The 11,836-nt window shown below is 41.2% G+C and overlaps 1 long non-coding RNA gene across 2 annotated transcripts in view; it reads left to right on the top strand.

The window, feature by feature from the left end:
* The window catches only part of LOC102376606, a 36,386-nt gene extending 25,359 nt beyond the window's left edge, over window positions 1–11,027 (top strand). The window contains exons 2-4 of one of the 2 annotated variants that reach the window (XR_001357837.2): window positions 8,164–8,244; window positions 10,538–10,574; window positions 10,677–11,027. This is a non-coding gene — a long non-coding RNA (uncharacterized LOC102376606). The remainder of the gene's footprint in view (window positions 1–8,163; window positions 8,245–10,537; window positions 10,575–10,676) is intronic. The other variant, XR_323540.2, reaches the window with a different exon arrangement.
* The last annotated feature ends 809 nt before the right edge of the window (window positions 11,028–11,836 follow it).

The raw sequence follows: 11,836 nt of genomic DNA, 5'->3' as shown, positions 1-11,836 counted from the left end.
CCACGTGTGCATAATTTCACGCAAGCCAATAATGGGGCTCGAATTAGAATACAAATGGCGGGAACTCTTTGCAACGAGCATTTCTTAGCTGCAAAGAAGAAATGCACACTGCAAAGAAAGCTACGAATTGGTGGGAAAATAATTCAGTGGTGCCAAAGCACACACAAAAACAAAAATCACACCCTTGGGTTGTGACAAAAGGCAGGAAGAGGTGTGAGGCAACAGAACAGGAGAGGGTAGGAGACGGTAATAAAGGTAAAGAGATCAAGGGAGGGGAAGGAAAGAAGGGGCAGGATGGAACAAACAGGAAGTGAGCGCTGAGAGACAATCCAGCCAAACCTGTAAAAAGTTCTCAAAATGTCTAAAGACAACTGCAACAGCAATTTTAGTTTCTGGTTGACTCCTCTCTGCAGATTTTTTTCCGAAGTCAGGCGGCATAGGAGAGGGTTCCTGTAGCCTCAGAGCATTTTCAGTGACTTGCCTACAAAGTTTGGGTCTAGAGGATCCCTGGGAGAAGGCTAGCTCCAGCTCCCTCTATCCAGGGACTCTTCCCTGCTTCGGCTGTTTCTGCCCTTGTCCATGTCTGGTCTTCTGAAGAGTTTACCATTTTGTCTCATTTGTAAATTGAACAAAACATTGTTTTTTCTCTACTATTCATGGTTACTGGGTAAATGTTTTCAGCCCAACTACAGATCCATTCCTGACAACCTGATTACAACACAGATCTTTTTTAAAGTACTATGTTGTGGCAGTAGCACAAGCACTTTTTTTCTCAAGTGCCATTGCATCTGGAAAATGCAGAACAATTCTGGGTAGTGAACAGCTTAGTTAATCTGGGTTGTCTCTGCCCAGAAACTGAATCATCTGCACACCACTGTGATGAGTTTGCCACCTGCTTTGCAGACAAAATTGCTCACATTCATCACAGCTTGGGGAAGATACAGAGTCTAATTTCAGGACTGAAGAATCTGAGTCTTGCCCAGCCTACATGGACCACTTCCAGTTGTTGTCACCAACCACAGCGAGGATGTGCTTGGAGGAATGTGAGTGGCCAATTGTTAACTAGACCTGCAAAAACTAGGCAGGGGGGGATGAGACCGCTTTTGGTTAGGGTAGGGCGCTAGATGTTAAATCTGCAATTGTCTGGCCCCTACTCAAAACCAGCATATTGAGATGCTGACTTCCAAGCCAACTATCACCCTATCTCCAGACTTTCCTTTTTGAGGAAGGCCTTTGTATGGATGATCACCCCACAACTCCAGATGTATCTGGATGCTGTTGGATTCCTGGACCTTGTCAATCTGGTTTTCATCTTGGGTATCGTATGGAGACAGTGCTCATTCCTTGATGACATTCACTTAGATATCGACAAGGAAAATTGTACCCTGTTGATCCTATTAGATCTTTCAGTGGCCTTTGATTTAGATACTCTAGCACCATTAGGTGTGTGCATGACCTGGCTATTTGTGGGACTGCTTTTAATTCGTTCTACTGTTTTCTAACATGGAGGTCCCATGGAGTGATGGGTGAATGTACATCTCCTCAGTACCTTTCCTGTGGGGTCTAAAGCCTTTGGAGAGTTGGAGTGAGGTGCCATCAGTTTGCTGATGATGCCCAACTCTGTCTTTTTTAATAGACTCAGGGCCTCCAGTCTTGGTCCTTACCCAGTGCCTGGCTGAAGCTTGGGATTAGATGTAAACAGAGCAGGATCCAGAAGAGGTGCAGTAGTGTGGCTACACCCCTTCTTCTGACCACATGTCAAGAGAAGGAGCCTAGAACTTTAAGTCCCAGAGGAAGGCAAAATTCCCCCCTCTACCCCTCCATGCTCAGACACACGTCCCCTCCTATTCTCCCCTTCCCTGCCTGCTGCTGCCACTTTTCCCTGATGTCCTGAGGTCAAGGGGAGCTCCTCTCCTGCTCCAGCTAAGCTGCACAGGCACTGGGTTCAATCTGGGACAGCAGGAGTGGATGAGGTCCCGCTCTCTGCCTGGTCCCCATGACTGTTCCCTGCCAGCCTAGAAGCCAACATGGAGAGAGGGAACCCATCCATCTGCTGGTGCTTCCTTTGTCTTGAGCTGAGCTCAGCCCACATGCTGCATGGCTGGAGCAGCTCCAGAGCTCCTTTCACCCTTGGGACAGCAGCAGTAGTCAGTGGGGAGGGGATGTGCCTCTGAACAGGGAAGGGGGAGACTTCTTATCTATTTTGGGGGCTTAAAGTCCCCAACTGCTGCTCCCGCAGAGTGATCTATCCACCCTGCTGGGAGCAGGAGTCTGGGACAGGGGTGGGGCAGGGGGTGCAGGATAACCTGTTGCTGCTCCTACATACCCATTTTGTAAAATCCTGGATCCACTTCTGGGTGCAGATGCAGGTGAACCAGCTAAACCTGAATCCAGATAAGACAGGTTGGTTGGCCGAACTCAAGACTTGGGCACCTATTATTGATGGGGTTCAGGCTCCTTTTCACTCAAGTCAGCATGCTTGGGGTGCTCCTGGATCATATGCTACACATGGATTTTCAGTTTGCAGGGCAGGCTTGAAGCAACTTTTTCACCAATTCCAGTTGGTGAGAACTTCAACTCTTTTCCTCAGATTTGGGTCTAGCCAGCATCATCCATGTTTTATAAACTCAGGCTAGCCTACTGCGATGTGCTCTGTGGCTGTCCTGGAGGAACGTAAGCTGCAGCTACTGCAGAACATGGTAGTCCTGCCTTCTGTTTGAAGTGGATCATGGGGAGCCCATTACTCCTTGTTTTCAAGTCTGTACGGGCTTTCAGTAGCTTAAGGCAGTGAAGATTTGCATCTTATAGGTTAAATTATATATATATATATATATATATATATATATATATATCACACACCAAGGTGGCGCTAAAGCACTAAATGTCCTGGGTCCTACATACTCGAGGAATAGCCTCCTCTCTTATGCTCCACTGTGATCCATAAGGTCAGCTAAGAGCAACTACCTGCATGTACCCTCTGTATGCCAAGTTTGCAATATGAAGTTACCTCACTGTCACTTTTCAGTGACTATCCTCAGGGAATATCCTCCCCCTTGAGAGGTCCTCCAGAGTCCAAGCCTGGATGTCTTTAGAAGACCTTTATTTCTGTACAGGCCTTTAGCATACCACATAATAACTTCTGAAATATTTAAGGGTTTTTTTATTATTGTTTATTTTATCTGTTTGTCTTTTTATTGTAAGCTACCCTCTGCCCTTTTTTGGGGAGAGGTCGGGGTAGAAACTGAATTACTAATACACGCATACTAGCTAATATTTAGCATTTATAAACTAATTACGATTTATAATTTATAACTCCTTTAACTCTTTTTGTTTTCCCTTTAAAATTGTGGACCAATGCCTTTCGTGACTAAGGAGATAAAATGTTTTGGTTTTTTGTTTTTATTTTTTAATGATTTAACATGTTCTTTTCCCAGTGCCCATTTTAGTAGCATGGTATGGACTTTCAATCAATGTTGTTATCACTGTGTGCACAACCAGTAGAGAACTATATATTTTTTCAAAATAAACAAAATGCAAACAAAACCCTTCTTGCTGAACAGAAACTGCTCTGTGTAGTGTTTTGGACTTGGAAGCAACTAAACAACTGTCCCTAAGGATTCTTCCTCTAGTTTTGACATGACCCCAGTATGTACTGGAACAAGGTTTTTGAAAGTTTACTTACTCCTGCATGTCCAGTCATGTAACAGCATTCATAATCAGGAAAGTGTATAGTTGTGTTCGTTGTTACTAAATCTCAGGAACTTGGAACACAGCACATGATACCGCATGAACTGACCTTCGGGAAGAAGTTGCCAAAGTTCTTGAACCTTTAGAATGGTATTGATCATCTAGGTAAGTAATTCTCCTTGAGCTTTCCTTTCAGACGCCAGTCCAATTTTTGTTATGGTTATATAACTTTTTAACACCCACTGAGACTCTTAAAGGGAAGAAGTTAATTCCATCCCTGACCTTGTATAGCTTTGGATCAGACATTTGGAATTCCAAGCTACATTTGTAGCTCCTTACCTCCAATTTATTTTCATGGGCTTCTGAAATATTAATTATTGCAGACAGTTTACAAACTCCAGGAATCATCTATATTTAATGTATTTCTTTCCATTTAGAATAACCCAAAAGGATAGGCTTTTATTATTTCCATTGGATTCATATCCATAAAAAAGACTCTCCAATGCAACCCAATTAATGTTAACAGTCTTTATTCCATTTAATAGCCTCAAAAAATCCCTATATACTACAAAGACGATTTGTATACCACAAGCTGAGAAATCCTGATCAAGTTGCCCTTCAGGGAAATCCTGGGAAAAGAGAGAGATTTTAAATGTACATGTATAAAACTTAATTTTTTTCATTTAAAACTAAAATACAAAATGAATTATAGTCAAGAAATTCATAATACATCTGTAAAATCTTTGACCTTGGAGTTATAGGTCATTGACAGAATTATTTATGCTGTACTCTACTGTAGCTTTGCTTCCCTTCTGACAAAATGTAACAGAATGACCTCCAACATCTTTAAATCAAGAAACTTCCAACAATTTACTGAGTCCTATAAAAAGTCCTATGTTGTTACTACCAACATAATTTCCACAATAAAATTGTGGGCCCTTTTATTTAAAATACCCCTTTTATTTAAACATGCATTACTAATAATTAATTAATGGAAAAGAAGAAATAGTTACAGTTTAAAGAACTGGAACTTCTTTAGTGATAATCAGGTTGTTTTCTTCCAAAAAGGCATATGTTCAAATTGTCTGATTATAGTGAAAATGTGGTGAGTCTAGGTAAAGGGCAAAAGGCTCTTGGCTTCCTTTTTCCTTTCTCTCTGATTTTTAAAAAAATGGAAAACTGGCCTAATTTTGCTATTAGATTTGTGTTGAAAGATCCATTATGCCAGACATAAACCATTGTCTTCTTTAGGATTCTGGGGTTCCTTCGGACTACCAGCATAAATCAATGTATTTGAGAATCCAGGAACTGTTTGAAACCTGTGAATTCTCTACGAGCTGATTTTTTTGGAGGCTGTAATTAGGCCAGGTTATGTTGGGTAGTGTCAAAATGGGTCAAAAATTGAGAACATTTTGTTCGTCAGTTTGTTCATCCAAGCAGCAGGTGGCTGAAATATGGGGATTCAAATATGTCTCCTGACTTCACAGGAAGGAAAGGGAACTCTGTTATGACTAAGGCCCATGTTAAAACTGGTCCAAAAGGAGAGGGTGCCCCACACTACTGCACCCCTTCACGCCTTGTGGATCTGTCCCTGTTGGGTCTGGTTCAAAACCCAGGGCTGTCAGGGCTGAGCCCAACAATCAGCTAACTGTTAGCCCAACCCCAGGATAGTCCAGATGCATGTGTGGCCTTTTGAAGTCCCAGGGCACTGGGATCCTCAGGTCTGGAAGCTTCTCTTGTTCTGGGGTCCTTGTCCTCTGGTATATCTAAAAACTGAAGGTGCATCTCTTCTCTCTGCAACTCACTTCAAGTCAAGGCATGAAAGGTTGCCAGGCTCAGGAGCTGCCAGGTTCCCAGTGGCTGGAGCCCCTTGATACCCCCTACCAGGGAGCCTTGAAACCTGCTTTTCTGGCAGCACATTTTTGGCATCAGGAACAGAGCTGTTACAGTCCTGATGCCAACCCCTGTCCCTGTTTCCATGCTGACAATCAAATGCCAATTGTCAGCACAGGCATGGGGGTGCTACTGATGCCATTTATAGTGGCATACAAAAGAGCCACAAAGATGTTCCACATACTTTGTGGGGTATATTTGGCAATAGTTTGCCACTTTATGGCATCATAAATTGGCTGAATGGGTAGCACTGTTATTATTTATGTTGTGACTTAATACATTGACTGCAAACACACATTCAAATATTCATAGACAGTTAGGATTGGAAGGGACCTCAAAGTCACCTAGTCCATTCACCTGCTCAAAGCAGGACCATCCCCAACTAGATCATCCCAACCAAGGCTTTGTCTAAAACCACCAAAGATGCAGGTTCCACAGCCTCTCTGGGTAGCCTGTCCTAGTGCTTCATTACCTTCCTAGTAAGAGTTTTTTTCTAATATGTAACCTAAACTTCCCTTGCTGCAACTTGAGACCCTTCTCCTTGTTCAGTCATCTGCCACCACTGAGAACAGTCTAGCCTCATCCTCTTCAGAACTCCCCTTCAGGTAGTTGAAGGCTGCTATTAAATGTCCTCTGTCTTCTCTTTTCCAGACTAAATAAGCCCAGTTCCCTCAGCCTCATTTTAGGAGTCATGTGCCCCAGCCCCATAACCATTTTGTTGCCCTCTGCTGGACTCTCTCTAATTTGTCCACATCTTTTTCTGTAGTGGAGGGCCCAAAACTGGACACAGTACTCCAGATGTGGTCTCACCAGTGCCGAGTAGAGGGGAAGGATCACTTCCCTCCATCTGCTGGCAACACTCCTAATAATGGTCCCCAGTTTGCCATTAGCCTTCTTCAGTAACAACAACAAGGGCACACTGTTGGCTCATATTCAGCTTATTGTCCACCATAACCCACAGATCCTTTTCTGCAGTGCTGCTTATTCAGTTGGTCTCCAGTTTACTCATATAATCTGGAAGAATTCTCCCAGGTTTGTTCTCCTGGTAGAGAAACCTACCCAGAGCTGCATGTATGGGCATTCAAGTGCTGAGGCCCTGAAGAGCAGAGAGCTTGCTGTGCTGACACACTGCAGCTGCAGGAGAAGTGGGGGGGAAGGGTCTCCTTTAGTCTGTGTGGTGATAAATTATAGTAATTCATAGGGCAACCCTGATTGGATAACCCAGATTGCCCATTAGCCTGTTTTCCTGCAGCACAATGTGTGGATTATGAAGGGTTGCAGAGTCTGGCGAGCAACAAACTGTCTCCCTGGGCCTGGATGGGTGGGGAGGGATGCTGGAAGACTGTATTCTTTGGAGGGAAGCCACAGCATGTATACACACTCACTCTCTCAAAAGAAGCTCCTTGGGAGTGACTTAACCCTGGTTGTTCCTAGGTTTTGGTTTGTTGTTGGTTTTTTCCCCTGGAGCAGCCATTTTTACTTTGGGGAGAAGAAGCCTGAATATATGCACACTTGTTGTTTCTCTGTATAAGCATCTAAACACATTCATATGTTCTGTAGAAAGCCATTATTTGCACCATAATTACAACCTGTTTCAGGGCCTAAAAAGAATGTAAATGAAATTCCTGTACTGGTTACAAAAAGAATTTCATCTTCCCAAAATATGGTATCACGCCAGGCTTGAATCATGGTTCCTTATTTATTCAAAACCCCACATCTCTTGGCTGGGAACACGACAAACTATAGACTTCTGTTTCTTGATGTGAAAGAAAGTGACTTTGAGTGTTATAAAGTTTTATAATCACTTGAACCAGTCGCTTGAGAGCATCATGACCCTAGACATTAGGTCAACAGAAGCAGAAATTGTATGTTTATAATTTTCTACTCAGATGTCCTCTACTAGCATTTCTAGTGGATGGGTCATAAAGTGCTAAAGAAATGCTTTGTTTAATACAATTTCAAGAGATGAATTAATATTGCCTCATTATTACTGTAAAATTTCTTTTGCTTATTTCATATGAATGATTTGTGTTCTACCCTCCTCTCGTTTCACATTTTTTCTGTACTTTTTGTGGCAAACAAGCTTATTGATAAGAATGTTCACTAAAATGGAACATTTTAAGCAATAATTGCAGAATATTTATAGAGCAATCCTGTGCTAATTGTGTTAATCAGCATTAGCATTGGAAACTTGATTCTGAAGTCATGCTCAGCTAAACAGGGAAAAAGAAATGTTATATTATGATTTCTGTGTCCAAACAAAAGTGCTCAAATTTTCAGAAGGAATTTCCTGTCAGTAAGAAGTTATTAGTACAAATGCAGTCTTGTTTAAGGCTTTTTTATTCCATATCTGCTCTGGATAGACAATTTCCATTAATTTCAGTTGAAGATGTACCCCCAGATTGAGGAAGCTAAGTAGCTTTGAATAGTAACAGTTTAAGGAATTGGTGGTTGTTTATTATCTGGCAACTACAGAATTAAGGTTTAAGACTCCGATGAGTATATGCTCAGATGCTTACACGGGTCCACTAAAAAGACAACCTTTACTTTTTTTCTAACTCCTCTGCTGTCTTGTGTTTGCAGGATTTTTTCCCCTTCACCTTCATCTTCTGCACTGATGGTGAATACTGATGAGGCAGTTCATCTACAGACAATCATTTTCAGGTAATTAATTAAAGTTTTGAATACTCAATCTGAATTTTTACAGATACTTTGCATGCAGGGTCCTTCCCCACCCTGACCGAGAGTAAGTACAAACAGGTTGAAATGATTTTGTTTCTGGGTTAATGTCTTAGCTTCTTTGTAACAAGGAAATCTTTACCAGCATTTAGAGCTCATTTTACTGGCATTTACATATGTGAAATATAATGTAAGAAAAGTATTTGGCTTATTTTTTGCAGCTACTCTTGAAAAGTAATAGTAAGTTGGTATAACACTACCCACATAATTTTATTTAGAAGTGTTTTTGAATCACTATACCAAGCACAGGTAAAAGAGCATTAGTAATTAACACCTACAAAGTATTTACTTATAATTATATATGTCTCCACAGATTGCCTTTTTTATTTTGCTTTTCAGTGCTTGGCTGTGACTGACGAGGAAGGGAAAATATGCTCTTTATGGGTAAAAGTGCTTTTCTAAAGTGGATATTTAGTCGCAATCTTGACAGCGACTTATTCATCCAGAGAAAGTCAATAGGACAACTGCAACAGAACCAGCAGGATCCTTACACTCAATACTAATGGCAATGATGCCCAGTTTGGCAAAGCGAAAGCATTGTGGAGACTATAACATTATAGGTTACCTTCTTTTCACTCATGATTTTTTTTCTTCATTCTAGAACTATCTCATAAAATGTGCATATGAAATTAGTCTGTATGAAAAAGAGAGGTGAGGGAAAGGGTAGTGAATTGAGAGAGAGCTAAGAATTCAAAATTACAGAGGGTAACAGAAGTTTAAAGAGACAATGTCACCCAGCTAGATGTATTGCATGCATTTTTTTTCCACCCTAAGATCAACCGAAGAAAATTTATCAGAACTATGAGAGTAAGACTGATTGCAGCTTCTTTTCATCATTACTGTTTTGTTGGCTGCTATAGTCATTAAAAAATATAAGGACCCCTATGCCCTCGTGCCCTTTTTCTCACTGACTCCGTCCCAGACAATTAACTCCAATTCATGTTTACATCCTTTGTCTTCACAATGTGGAAGCCAGGGGTGCATGTCCAATCCAACAAACATCACTGTTCTGTTAATTATTAAATGCACGTGGAAGGGGGATTCAAATCTTTGCATATACTGATCACAGCCTTGGAAGTGTAACTCTAAATGCAGGCTTCACTTGCAGTCTGCTTGTCGACTGCATAACTTTAAACATTAGGAGACAGTAGGAAGCAGAGGTTCAGAAATCAATTTTGTGGTCAAATGGCTCAGGGGACTGCCTTTCTTTCTGAAAGAGGTAAACAAGTAATCCTGCAGTGGGGCTGACATGGCTGGTGTGTGGTGTTTTGAGGGGAAGAGCAAAGCAGCTTGGAGCTTTTATATTTAGAAAAATAGTATTCAAACACACAGTCCCTCCTCTGTGTCTGTTCTTCTCCTGCATCCATTTTTCTTAAGTCGAGTTCAAAGGGAGCCTGGAGTCAATTTCCCGCTTTCTGATAGGGGAGTTTAAAGCACCCATTCAGCAATCAGACCCCACTGGGCTCTGGTTCTTGTTGCATATGGGCGAGTGTACACAGTATTCCCATGAAAAGATATGTTGAGCATAAATGCCCAGAGTTGTAGTTGTAGCTACTACTTACACGTTTCAAATGACCGTTTGCACTTTAAGAGGGGGGAAATGGTTCATTGCTTCTATAATGCAATGATATAAAGATGCCCCTCAGAGGCAGAGAGAAGAAGAGGTGGGGTGGGGGGGAGGGAGAGAGAGAGGCAGCAAGAAAATGAGGCAGACGTGCTGAACGAAGATAACAAGGAAGTGGTTTCCTTAGCAACAACAGTACTTTGGATGGTTTCAGTCAAGAGTACAACTGGGTACAAAGTATCTGATTAAAATTTATTGCAGAGGATAGAAGCAGTGCAAACGCTAACAGATTCACTGTGCATGCAGCAGAGCAAGTGCTAGAGTTGTACGGTATGTGTGGAACATCTTCAGCACACATTAGGGAGAGAAGCAGCTTGGGTGGCAAGCAGTGAGGTGGAGGTAGCACAACCAAACTTCAAAGAGATACAAAATTAAAAAATGGGCTGTCATTATATAGAAACACTCGCATCAGATGGAAAGTTTTGCTTCGAGAATCTCCTGATGTGGAAAATTACACAAGAATACTTACACCTTGGTAGCACACCTTTTTTCCCCTCCCTTTTAACACCAGTACAGTTTTTACATGTAATAGTTGTTTGCCAGCTTACTGTATTTTAACAACAAATTATAGAAATATATATTTTTGTCTTGTAGCAACAGACAAGAAACACTGAAACCAGCAAATCTCAAGGTAAAATGTAATTGTATGTGCATCCCATCCTGTAGGAAATGAATGTGAAGTCTAGCATCCCAGGCCTTCCCTTGATGCTTCCCTTCTCTTGATGCTTTCCAGCCTAGAACAAATCTTTTTTTATAGTTTTTGGAGTTATCAATAACACCATGTTGAAGAACAACGCAGAGAGAAAGATCAGAGTGGTGTGTCAGTGACGGATGGATTTCTTTAGTGGTCCAGATCATCATTCGACATAAATCAGTCAAGTGCTAATGCAGCCCATGGAGCTATACCAATTTTCTACAATTTAGGATGTTGTCCAGATATACAAGTGAAATGTTTTGCTTCCAAACATGGCTGACTAGTTTAAGGTTCCCATTTCTGTTTGGACACCTACTATAATTCAGATACCTAAAATCCCATTGTAAATATCAAGAGAATTAACTGAATTGCCCTAATCCTTTCTTTGTGCCCCAGTGTCCTGATTTGTAAAATGAATGTAGGAGCATCTCAAAGAGGTGTTGTGAGATTTACTTGAAGAAATATAGAGGTTTTCAGATTCTTGACAAATAGCAACTATGTAGATGCATAACAATCTCGCAAAGAACCCTTCAAAAATTTGCATTCTTATCTGAACCCTTGGGGTTTCAATACCGGATCTGAATTTTTATGACAGCATTTTTTCCTCTCTGGTATTTCCACTAAACTCCATCTTTCACAGGTTTATTGTGGTGTATAGAAAATGTCTGCAATGCAATGCAGCTCTAGAAGTAAAAAAAAAAAATTTTCCCTGTTCTTCCTTCGATGTTTCAGCTAAGAGCAGAAATGATTAATAGAAAAAGTGATCACTTGACCTAAACACTGAAAAAAAACCCAAAAGCTTTTGGGTACTCCTCTGTCCAAAGGAGTGAGACAATCTATAGGAATTTACTCAATGTTAAAATGACTAAAATTTGGCTTGACTCAGAATGCAGGAAAAGGTTTTCTATGAAATCTATTAGTCTAACTTACAAATTACTGGGAAATCCTCATATGTAACTTCAGGTCAAAAGAGAAGCTAGGTAAGAAGAGCCCTCTCATACCCATTTTCACTTGAAGTAGGCCCCTTTACTTTCCTTAATTCATTACAATAGCATATTGTGGGCTGACAGAGTCCACAGTTAGGTGGGTTGGGATCTGGATAAAGGGTCGAACCCAGAGAGTATTAGTGGACTGTCTGTATTGTCTTGGCAGGAGGTAGCCAATGGTATCCCTGGTTCTTGGGTCCTGTGCTGTTCAAG

The sequence above is a fragment of the Alligator sinensis genome, unplaced genomic scaffold, assembly GCF_000455745.1.
Source record: "Alligator sinensis unplaced genomic scaffold, ASM45574v1 scaffold693_1, whole genome shotgun sequence".
In the NCBI taxonomy this organism is placed as follows: domain Eukaryota; kingdom Metazoa; phylum Chordata; order Crocodylia; family Alligatoridae; genus Alligator; species Alligator sinensis.
This window is presented reverse-complemented; position numbering and strand designations above follow the sequence as displayed.